This window comes from Nuphar pumila, chromosome 1 (assembly GCF_984573655.1).
Source record: "Nuphar pumila chromosome 1, dmNupPumi1.hap1.1, whole genome shotgun sequence".
Lineage (NCBI taxonomy): Eukaryota > Viridiplantae > Streptophyta > Magnoliopsida > Nymphaeales > Nymphaeaceae > Nuphar > Nuphar pumila.
Window position 1 is genome coordinate 116,434,056 of NC_143249.1, and position 12,770 is coordinate 116,446,825.

Below are 12,770 nucleotides of genomic sequence, written 5' to 3' on the forward strand. Positions count from 1 at the left end.
TAGTGTAATAAAGATTTGAAATTTGGAATTGTGGTCAAAATGACCAAAATACCCCTAATAACAAGGTTATACTTTTGGAAATTAGGCTTTTGAAGGGATTTTGATAAACTTTTAAGAATTTCAAAATTCAAAGTGAACCAAATGATGATGAAATTGATGACGGGATATGATGACATGCTGTTAAACATGATGGGACTATAAAATTAAAAATAATATTGAAATTTTGGCCGTAATAGTAAATTTCACTTATTTTTTGTCTGGGTCAGGGTCCTGAGGGAGCCCTATTTTGATGATACGGTTAAGCCAAATATCAGATGACCTTCAAATCATGTCAAATTCGACATGAAACATCTCTCTACTCTTAGGAACAGAACAGGAAAAAAAATGCATGAAATGGTAACATCTAAATGCAAAATTTCGAATAAAATCCTAAAACATGCAAATTTCGCCTGCGGGCGCGAACCAAATACGGCGTTTAAACATAATAGCAAATCAATCCACAATAGAAATATCTGATATTTTGTAGGCTGCTGAAATATATAAAAATGAACAACTTTGGTTTTTAAAGCTCTGGAATTTGATCTATAGTGAGTTCGGTAGCAGGGATCCAATTTTGATATGCAAGAATTCAATAGGGTTTTCTATAAAAATAGAGGAAAAATAGTAATATGCCACCAAAATTTTCAAAACTTTAAGAGGATACTACTGTTATACAGACAAACAACTTTCATGTTTACAAATTTGGCATTTGACCTTACTGACAGAAAAATTAAAATACGATAAAAGGTACATAAATCAGAGAGTCGAGAATGAACAATGAAAATACAGACTGACTTTAAAAATAAAGAAAAGACATTAAATATATTCTAAAAATTATAAAAATTCAAACTAAAATAGTGAACATCCCAAACATGAAATTCTTATTTTATAGACTCAGATTTCAAGTTATACTCAGGGAGCAACGGTCGACTCAAGTTGATCCAGAGTCTCAAGAGCTCGTATCAGGCTCTGACACGTGTCATCTGGTCTCGGATTTTTGGTAGGTAGTAAAATATTTTGAAAAATCCAATAAAATCATGTTAAATACTAGATTCAATCTAGAGACTACTGCATTTTTAAAATATGTAATCGGATCTCCCATGAGGGAGATCTCGATTTTACAATTCGAAACCCAACATGCTTAGCGTTTTTCGTGTCTTAAAACCCGGTTCAGCGTTTTGGATTTTGAATAAAGCAAACAAGTTTGAATGATTCTGATTTTTTTGCAAGATATCAGGAACAACTATCCGCACATTATATGATTTTTTTGGGATTTTTTGAATAAAATATGAACATGGAATAACGTGTGGATTGATTGCTAAAATCAGACTATCATAGAAGTTAAAATGAAAATTAACGAAAAATAATACATGCATGGTATGCTAAACTGAATTATAAAAATACTAGTAAGATGCATCTAATACGAATATCAGAATGATGATGATGATATGATGCAGATGAATCATGGAGACATTCATTTGGTTTGATGTCCACCATTGGGAAAGGGGGTTCGGTCCATTGGTTTGGACGAATCACCCTTCTACTTGGTTCCTGGAATAGAAGCTCACATGGTGAGTTCATACCCTTCATGAATCTGGATTTTCATTCGTACTCACAACCATTGTTCTCAACAGATTCACATTTCATTATGAAAATAGGAAACTATTAAGGCGAATGGTATTTACCTTGGTATTGGCAATGGTGTGGAAGGAAGGAGGAAACCAAAAGGGCATGTGGTAGGAGAGAGAAAGAGGAGGGGGAGTCAAGAGCAAATCCTGGATGCCTTAGGTGGCTAGAGAATCTTCAACAAAGTGATGGATGATGGATGATAGATGATTCTTGATGATACCTGTAGAGGTCGACTGGGGGGGATCTTTAAAGGAAGTGACTATCAGTTAGGAAAAGCAAAGAGTCAATTTGCTTTTCCTAACTTTTAGGAAAAGCAGAGGGGGGCGAGTTTGGCTCTTTTCAATTTTTTTTAAAATTTTGTTTTGCTTTTTCTAATGGGGTTCTCCATGTGGCGCCACCTCAAGGTGGGGCCCCACTTTGTTTATTCAATAAAATGAAAGAAAAAATAAAATAAAATAAAAGGAAGGCTATGGAGAGGCGCCACCTCGGGGAGGGGGGATTTTGCTTTTTGACAATTTTTGAATTGTTGGTTTTATTTTTCCTAAAACCTAGCTAAAGTACCTAGCTTTAAGGAAGTCAGAAAGTGGCAATTTTGCTCTTTGAAAACTTTTTCAAAACCTAGCTGATTTTGAGGGAGTTCAATTGGGGCGCCACCTCAAGGTGAGCTCCACATGGTTTTGAACAAAGCAAAAGGCAAAAATTGCCTTAGGGTGGCGCCACCTCAGAGAGGGGGGGGTCCTAATTTTTAGGTTTTTTCAAGAAAGCTAGAACCTAATAAAAAGCAAGCCTAATGTGGCACCACCTCAGGGTGGCTCCATATTTTCTTTTTGGAAAAAAATATCTTTATTATTTTTTTTGAGGGGGCGCTACCTTAAAAGGGGCGGCTTCTCTATTTTAGGATTTTGAAAAATCAAGACCTAGCTTTAAAGAAGATCCAAGGTGGTGCCACTTCAGAGTGGGCCCCATGGAATTCGAATTTTGAGAAGGTGCCTCAGGGTGGTGCCACCTCAGATTGAGGGAGCTCCTCCTTTCTAGGCTTTTTCAAAAGCTGAAAATAAAAACCTGATTCTGAAGAAAAGCTAATGTGGTGCCACCTCGGGGTTGTAAACACCCCAAATTTTTCTCATCCATTCTCAGACAATCCCCCTCGTGCAGTGCCAACCCTGTTAGGTCTGTGTAGGAGTCCAACCCCAAGTCTGTGTCAGAAAACTACCATTTTACCCACTTTCATTAGGAAAATTATCATTTTACCCCTAGGTCATCCCAGACCCCTGGTCAGTTAGAGTCAACCAAGCTCATTGGTCAGTTCAGAACAGTTAGATTGACAGTCATTTCTAGCTCACCTGAGCTCATGATGAACATACCGTTTTCATTTCTGCCAAAATGGGATCATTTCTCACTCAAATACAAACCAGTTGTCTCTGAGTCAGTCATTCCCAGTCAATCCTATTCCCCAAAGTCTAGCTTGAGCTCACCAGAAGTTTAAGTGCTCCAGTTTCAGTTCAAAACCATTTCCAAGTGTCTAGAAACCCATTTTAGCCCATTTCAGCTCAAATTGAGCTGAGTCCAATCAGTTGAGCTAGTGTTCGAGATTCAATTTTAGTTCATCTCAGTATTACTGACCTTTGTTTCAGCTCAAACTCAGCTCTGGTGCGCAATTCACTTCACTCTAGTGACCATTTCTCACCATTTCTCTAAAAATGGTAGCTTTTCTTGACAATTTAGTCGAAGAGTTCAGTTGAGTCAGTGTCTTGTCAGTTAATTTGAGTTCTGAAACTCTAAAACCCAGCTCAATTCAGTTCATTTCAATTCAATCCAACTCACACCCTAATTTTCAGTGTCACTTTGGCCCGGTAGAGCCCGAAAACCATTTCTTGAACCATTTTGCGATTTTTATCAAAATTATCATTTTCTGCACTAGTACAACTGTCAATCGGGGTCTAATGTCCAAAATTCTTCATTCAGGGTCTGCATTTCACATGACATTTCATATCATTTCACATCATTTTATATCATTTCTCATCATTTTATAACATTTCATCACATTTCATTTCATTTTCGAGATCCAAAACTCTAGTTTTATAAATTTCAATCCAGATTGAGTTTTAAAAGTTTCCAGAAATCAATTTCAAACCCTGGGTTTCCAAAATTGATATCTTTACCCCCAAGAGTTTAAATTTGGAAATATTTTATCAACAAAAATAATATGGATTTCTTTCAAATTCAAATTCAAATTTTTAAATTTTTATCTGGATTTGCTTCGCAACGGGGTATGAAACTTCAAATTCTGAGCTCGTTTCAAAAAACTGCCAAAAATAGCTCATTTTGTCTAAATTTTTTCTAAAAAGACTATTCTACCCCTATGATCTTCAAAATGAATTTCAAATTTGGAAAGTGAACCCACTCTGAGATGGCTCCTTCATTTACATTTACATTTGCATTTTAAAATAAAAAAAAAATGTCTTTTCTTTTCTTTGTTTTCTTTTATATATATTTTTAATTTGTTTATTTTTTATAAGAGGAGGTGGGACCCACAAGGGGGTCGACCCCCCCTTCCTCATTCTTTCCTTTCCTTTTCTTTCTCCCTTTTCTTTCCTTCTCCTTCTTTCTCTTCTTTCTTTTCTTTTTTCTTTTTTTTTCCTTCTTTCTTCTTCTTCTTTCTTCTCTTTCTTTCCCTCTTTCTCATTCATGTATCACCCTTCCCTCTCTTCCTTCTTCCTCCATTCTTTCTTCCTTCTCTTCTTCTTCTTTCCTTTTCTTTCTTTCTTCTTTCTTTACTTCTTTCCTCTTTCTTTACTTCTTTCCTCTTTCTTTCCTTTCTTCTTTCCCTCCTCCCTTCTTATTTCTTTTCCTTCTTTCTAATTCCCCTAACAAGAGGCTCTCTCACGGTGGATTCTCTCCACCTCTCATCTCCCATTAACCCTCTCTCATTAGAAACTTAGGTTATTTTTTATTTTTTCCTAAGTTATAAAAAAGAAAAGAAAAAGAAGAACACCCTATGCACTACACGTCTGTGCATCTTCATCTCTATCTTCAGCTCCCTCTCTCCTTCACAAGCTGACTTTTTTCAGCCCCCCTCTATTTCTCTATCTCACTTCCCTTCATCACCATTGAAGCCCTTTGAGGTCCAGCCTCACAGCCACCTTCAAGTGTAGCCAACCACCAAGTCTTCTCCTTCAACCTTCAGTCGGTGCTACAACTGCAGCCATTCTCCAAACATCCGATCTAGCCACCTTGAAGCGCCTCTTCTAGCCTCTCTACAACAGCCATCACCACCAACCGGCGCCTTCATCTCCTTGCCTTCTTCCTTCAGCCGATCTACTATTTGCGGCTACCCACCACTGCAACCACAAAAAATTGCAGCCACACCACCACCCCAGCCACCTTGAAGCAGTCACTTCAACCATCACACCAGTTGGTCCATCACCTACATTCAACATTGAATATTGAAGCAACCCACCTTCCACCGATCCAAGCAAGTCAAGGTAAGCCCATGAGATGTTGTCTTTTTTTTTTATTTATCATTGCCCTACCCTTTTAAAGGATAGGTTTGACATAAACACCACTTTAAAACTGGCTTTATGATGATGAATATCATCTTTGAATTCGGATGGTGTAGAAGAAGGAAGCATTTAGTGAAAGAGCCCCGTGAATGAGGTGATTCACTCTTTTAATGAGTTAAATCCTTCTCTTTTGATGGCTAACATAAAAAATAAATTATATTTCCCTGGTTGGTTTTGATTTTAAGTATTAGTTTAATGTAGATTTCATGATTAAATGTTGCATTTAGATTAGTTGCATTATTCCAAAATCATTTTATATAGCTTTTATTAATGTTGGTTTAGAACTTATAAATTTTGATTTAGGCGTAAAGTTCAACTATTATTTTATGTTTATTTTCTTGTCAATAAATTCTAAAAAATTTATTGCAGTTATATTATCATGTCTGTGATTTTGTGCAAAAATTTTGGAATAATTTGGGTTTCTAAACTCTATTAAATAAATCATATTTTGCATCGGGTTTCGACCCCTTCTGGAAAATCCAAATTTCATTTAGCAGACAAGAGGACCCAAGATCTCCCCCATGGGAGATTCAAATTCTCCTCTAAAAAATACAGTGGATTCCTGATAGAATCCATTGTTTTCCAGTATTTTCCCAGATTTTTCTAAGTAGATTTGGTCTTAGTAAAAAATCAAATTTTCCAGACCCTTATGAAAATCTTGATTTCTCCTTGTCAGGGTCTAGACCGATTCTAATCCTATGTGATGCTTCAATCCGTAGGTCGGATGTTGAAACCTTCAACAAAAGAATTGTTCCCCATTATTCTCTTTATCATTTCCCAAAAGTTAAGAATTTTATGAGCATCTTAGGGAAATTTTCAGAAATTAAACTTTCTGTCTGTCAAATTCTAGTGTCTAAGAATTACAGAGATTGAGATCTCTAGTAATCCTCTGATCCTCACCAAACTGTTCATCTAATTCCAAAAATGTAAAAAAAGAAATTTTCCACTGTTTGTCAGGGACATTCTCCCAAAATTTCAGTCGTTTTCTTTACTGTTTGCTATTTTTCCCATAATTGTTCCCAAAACCTGTCAGTCTGCCCTAAATCCTAGAGTCGCCAGATTCCGATCCGACTTGCCGGAGCTGTCAAGCTCCGACCAAAGGTCAAAAACAAAACCTTTAAAAGGCACAAATCTTTTCATAACTATCCTCTGTCACCCCATAAAATTTGGGAAATTTTTATGGTAGTTTAGTACCCAAAATTCAGTTTAGACAATAGCATTTTAGGCAAAATCTTGATTTTCAGGATTTCTAGTTAATTTTCCATATTAAAAAAATATCAAAAAATAGAATTTTGAGATTCATTCTGTTTTTAGGGTTAGTCTAGTTGTCCATGCCAAATTTGGCTCAATTCCTAGTTCATTTACCTTATGTGTTAGTTTACTTTTAAATTCATAGGCGAAAATCAAGCAAAAATCAATTTAAATTCGATAATTTGTGATATTTTTGCCAGTTTAGGACTTTTATCTTGTGTATAAGCATATTATATCATATTAGGGTTAATTTTAATATCATTTTCATTTTATATTTCAACTTTTTGCAAACTTTATTTCAGAAAACCCTGGTTTCAAGGCCATAGTCTTGTTATCAGGGGCATTTTGGTCATTTTGACCTCAATTTCGAAATTTCAATCTTTAATTTTCTAAATTTTCATGCAGATCATCATATTGCATCATATTGTGTTTAATTTTATTTCATTTGATTTTCAAATTTTTAAATTTTTAAATTTTACAAAAATTCTTTCAGAAAACCCTGATTTCAAGGTCATTAGGGGTATTTTGGTTATTTTTACTCCAATTTCGAATTTCCAAGTTTGTTTTTGAATTTGATTACTTATTTTTCATGTTTATATCAAAGGGAGTATGTATTAGGGTTTATATCTAAATAATATCCGATAACTTCTAATATTTTTGGATAAATCCTGATAAACCTACATTTCTGTGCTAACATCTTTTCTAGTTTTGCAGGAATATCTAGGAAGAAGACTTTTATTTTCTTTTGTTTCAATTCAATATAATATCAAGATGTAATATTTGGAATAAGAGTTACATTTCCTGCATAGAATAGGACTGCATTGCATATAATTTAATTTCTGTAAATTTCAATATCTGATATATGATGCATATGCACATTTTCCAAAATCCACTATGGTTGACATGAATGGCACGTGCACAAGCTCTTAGGGAGCTCACAAACTTGGTGAAATTTGTATTTATGGCCATAGTCAGAATACGAAGAAAACCAAGATTTGTGATCTTCGTATTAGCCACATTCAGCCTACACTCTTAGGCTAACTACAAAAATGCACTACATTTCTCAAATTCCTCAAAGAATTCTCTTTCAAAGTGCTTGAAAATGGAATTCCTGGAAAAATCTTTGAATTTCATTAGAAATCAAAAATTTGCATTGGAAAATGGATTCTTAGGAAAACTTGGACTTTGAGAAAATCGATTTTGAGATTTGGATTGCTTTTCTGAGAAAATGGATTTGAGAATTCTGAGAAAATTAGGAAGTTCATTGGAAAATGACTTTTGAAATGGAAAATGGATTCTCAGGAAAACTTAGACCTTGAGAAAATCAATTTTTGAGATTGGAATTGCTTTTCCTAAGAAAATCGATTTCTGAATAGGATTTGAGAATTCTAGGAAAATCAATTTCAGAAATAATTCAAAGTTTTTTAGAAAATTGATTTTGAGATTTGAAAATAATATTGAGAATATCAAAATACTGGAAAATCATGATTTGAACTTGGGAAATACTTTGAAATGTCATTTGAAAATTCAGAGTTCTGAGAAAATCAAATCCTGAGAAAGACTTGGAAATTTTTGGGAAAATTGATTTCTCTGAAATGGAATTGGGAAAAGAGTTTGAAAATGATACGAGTTGAATGAATGAATATGAATTTGAAAGATATTTCATTGAGGAATTGAGAAAATCCTTTTGAGTTTTGAGAAATGCAGTGTATTTTTGAAATTAGCCTAAGAGTGTAGGCTGAATGTGGCTAATACGAAGATCACAAATCTGGGTTTCCTTCGTATTTTGACTATGACCATAAATACAAATTTCATCGAGTTTGTCAACTCCCTAAGAGCTTTTGCACATGCCATTCGTATCAACCATAGTGAATTTGGAAAAATGTGCATGAATGATACATCAGACATTGAACTTTTGCAGAAATTAAACTATATGCAATGCAGTCCTATTTTAAGCTGAAAAGTAACTCTTATTCCAAATTATAATATCTGATATTACATTGAATTGAAATAAAAGAAAATAGAAGTCTTCTTCCTGGATATTCCTGCAAAACTAGAAAACATGTTAGCACATAAATGTAGGTTTATCTAGATTTATCCAAAAATATTGAAAATTGTCAGATATTATCCAAATATAAACCCTAATTCATGCCCCCTTTGATATAAACATGAGAAATAAGTAATACAATTTAAAAATAAACTTGGAAATTCAAAATTAGAGTAAAAATGACCAAAATACCCCTAATGACCTTGAAATCAGGGTTTTTTGAGAGAATTTTTGTAAAAATTGGAAATTGGAAATTTGAAAATCAAATAAAATAAAATTAAACAAAATATGATGCAATATGATGATATGCATGAAAATTTAGAAAATTAAATATTGGAATTTTGAAATTGAGGTCAAAATAACCAAAATGCCCCTGATAACAAGACTATGGCCTTGAAACCAGGATTTTCTGAAATAAATTTTGCAAAAAGTTGAAATGTGAAATGCAAATGACATTGAAATTAACCCTAATATGATATGATATGCTTATTCACATGATAAAAGTCCTAAAATGGCAAAAATATCATAAATTACTGAATTTGACTTGATTTTCGCCTGATTTTCTCCTCTGAATTTAAAAGTAAACTAACACATAAGATAAATGAACTTGGAATTGATCCAAATTTGGCATGGACACTTAGACTAACCCTAAAACCAGAATTAAGCTCTAAAATATATTTTTTTGATATTTTTTTAATATGAAAAATTAACTAGAAATCCTAAAAATCAAGATTTTGCCTAAAATGCTAACTCTAAATTGAATTTTAGGTACTAAACTACCATAAAAATTTTCCAAAATTTATGGGGTGATAGAGGACAGTTAGAAAAAGATTTGTGCCTTTTATAGGTTTTGGTTTTGACCTATGGTCGGAGCTTGACAGCTCCGACAAGTCGGATCGAAATTCGGCGACTCTAGGATTTAGGGCAGATTGATAGGTTTTGGAAAAAATTATGAGAAAAATAGCAAACACTAGAGACAATGACTGAAATTTTGGGAGAATGTCCCTGAAAGATAGAGGAAAAAATCCTTTTTTTACATTTTTGGAATTAGATGAACGGTTTGGAGAGGAGCAGAGGATTATTAGAGATCTCAATCTCTATAATTCTCAGACACTAGAATTTGACAGATGCTCCTAAAATTCTTAAATTTTGAGGAATGATAGAGGGAATAATGGGGAACAATTCCTCTGTTGAAGGTTTCGACATCTGACCTATGGATTGAAGCATCATAGAGGATTAGGGTCGGTCTAGACCCTGACAAGGAGAAATCAAGATTTTCACAAGGGTCTAGAAAATTCAATTTTTGACAAAGACCAAATCTCCTTAGAAAAATCTGGGAAAATACTGGAAAACAATGGGTTTTAACAGGGATCCATTGTATTTTTTAGAGGAGAATTTGGATCTCCTATGGGGCACATCTTGGGTCCTCTTGTCTGCTAAATGAAATTTGGATTTTCCAGGGGGGGTCAAAACCCAATGCAAAATATGATTTATTTAATAGGGTTTAAAAACATGAATTGACCCAAAAATTTGGCACGAAATCACAGACAAGATAACATAACTGTAATAAATTTTTCAGAATTTATTGACAAGAAAATAAACATAAAATAATAATTAAACTTCACGCCTTAATCAAAATTTATAAGTTCTAAACCAACATTAATAAAAGCTATATAAAATGATTATGGATTAATGCAACTAATCTAAATGCAACATTTAATCATGGAATCTACATGAAACTAATACTTAAAATCAAAACCAACCAGGGAAATATGATTTATTTTTTATGTTAGCCATCGAAAGAGAGGGATTTAACTCATTAAAAGAGCTAATTGCCTCATTCACGGGGCTCTTTCACTAAATGCTTCCTTCTTCTACACCATCCGAATTCAAAGATGATATTCATCATCATAAGCTCAGTTTTAAACTGGTGTTTATGTCAAACCTATTCTTTAAAATGGTAGGGCAATGATAAATAAAAAAAAAGACAACATCTCATGGGATTATCTTGACTTGCTTGGATCGGTGGAAGGTGGGTTGCTTCAATATTGAATGCTGAAGGTAGGTGATGGACCAGCTGGTGTGATGGTTGAAGTGGCTGCTTCAAGGTGGCTGGGGTGGTGTTGTGGCTGCAATGCTTTGTGGCTGCAGTGGTGTGTAGCCGCAAATAGTAGATCGACTGAAGGGAGAAGGCAAGGAGATGAAGGCGCCGGCTGGTGGTGATGGCTGTTGTAGAGAGACTGGAAGAGGTGTTTCAAGGTGGCTAGATCGGCTGCCTCAAAGGTTAAGAGAGAGCTGGAGACGTGGGCTGAAGGATGTTTGGAGAATGGCTGCAGCTGTATCACCGGCTGAAGGTTGAAGGAGAAGACTTGGTGGTCGGCTGCACTTGAAGGTGGCTGTGAGGATAGACTTCAAAGGGCTTCAATGGTGATGAAGGGAAGTGAGATAGAAAAAGAGAGGGGGGCTGAGAGAAGTCAGCTTGTGAAGGAGAGAGGGAGGTGAAGATACACAGGCGTGTAGTGCTTAGGGTGTTCTTCTTTTTCTTTTTCTTTTTTGATAACTTAGGGAAAAATAAAAAATAACCTAAGTTTCTAATGAGAGAGGGTTAATGGGAGATGGGAGGTGGAGAGAATCCACCGTGAAAGAGCCTCTTGTTAGGGGAATTAGAAAGAAGGAAAATAAATAAGAAGGGAGGAGGGAAAGAAGAAAGGAAAGAAAGAGGAAAGAAGTAAAGAAAGAAGAAAGAAAGAAAAGGAAAGAAGAAGAAGAGAAGGAAGAAATAATGGAGGAAGAAGGAAGAGAGGGAAGGGTGATACGTGAATGAGAAAGAGGGAAAGAAAGGGAAGAAAGAAGAAGAAGAAAGAAGGAAAAAAAAAGAAAGAAAAAAGGAAAGAAGAGAAAGATAGAGAAGGAAAGAAAAGGGAGAAAGAAAAGGAAAGAAGTAGAGAAGGAGGAAAGGGGGTTGACCCCCTTGTGGGTCCCACCTCCTCTTATAAAAAAATAAACAAATTAAAAAAAAATAAATAAAATAAAACAAAGAAAAGAAAAAGATATATATATATATATATATATATTTATTTATTTTAAAATGAAAATGTAGATGTAAATGAAGGAGCCATCTCAGAGTGGGCTCACTTTCCAAATTTGAAATTCATTTTGAAGATCATAGGGGAAGAATAGCCTTTTTAGAAAATTTCTGGACAAAATGAGTTATTTTTTATAGTTTTTTGAAACGAGCTCAGAATTTGAAGTTTTATAGCCCGTTGCGAAGCAAATCCAGTTTAGAATTTGAAATTTTGAGTTTGAAAGAAATCCAGATTATTTTTCTCAAGAAAATATTTCCAAATTTAGACTTGTGGGGGTAAAAATATCAATTTTGGAAACCCAGGGTTTGAAATTGATTTCTGAAAACTTTTAAAACTCAATCTGGATTGGAATTTATAAAACTGGAGTTCTGGATCTTGAAAATGAAATGAAATGTGATGAAATGATGAGAAATGATATGAAATGATGTGAAATATCATGCAAAATGTAGACCCTGAATAAAGAATTTTGGACATTAGACCCCAATTGACAGTTGTACTAGTTCAGAAAATGATAATTTTGATAAAAAATTGCAAAATGGTTCAAGAAATGGTTTTTGGGCTCTACCAGGCCAGAGTGACACTGAAAATTAGGGTGTGAGCTAGATTGAGCTGAAATGAACTGGATTGAGCTGAGTTTTAGAGTTTTAGAACTCAAATGAACTAACAAGACACTGACTCAACTGAACTCTACGACTAAATTGTCAAGAAAAGTAGCCATTTTTAGAGAAATGGTCACTGAAGTGAAGTAAATTGCGGACCAAAGTTGGGTTTGAGCTGAAGCAAAGGTTAGTAATATTGAGATGAACTAAAATTGAATCTCGAACACTAGCTCAACTGACTGGACTCAGCTCAATTTCAGCTGAATGAGCTGAAATGGGCTAAAATGGGTTCCTAGACACTTAGAAATAGTTTTGAACTGAAACTGGAGCACTTGAACTCTTGGTGAGCTCAAGATAGACTCTGGGAAATAGGATTGACTGACTCAGAGACAATTGACTTGGATTTGAGTGAGAAATGATCCCATTTTGGCAGGAATGGTCATAAATAAAAATAGTTTGTTCATCATGAGCTCAGGTGAGCTAGAAAGGACTATAAATCTAACTGTTCTGAACTAACCAATGGGCTTGGTCGACTCCGACTGACTAGAGGTCTGGG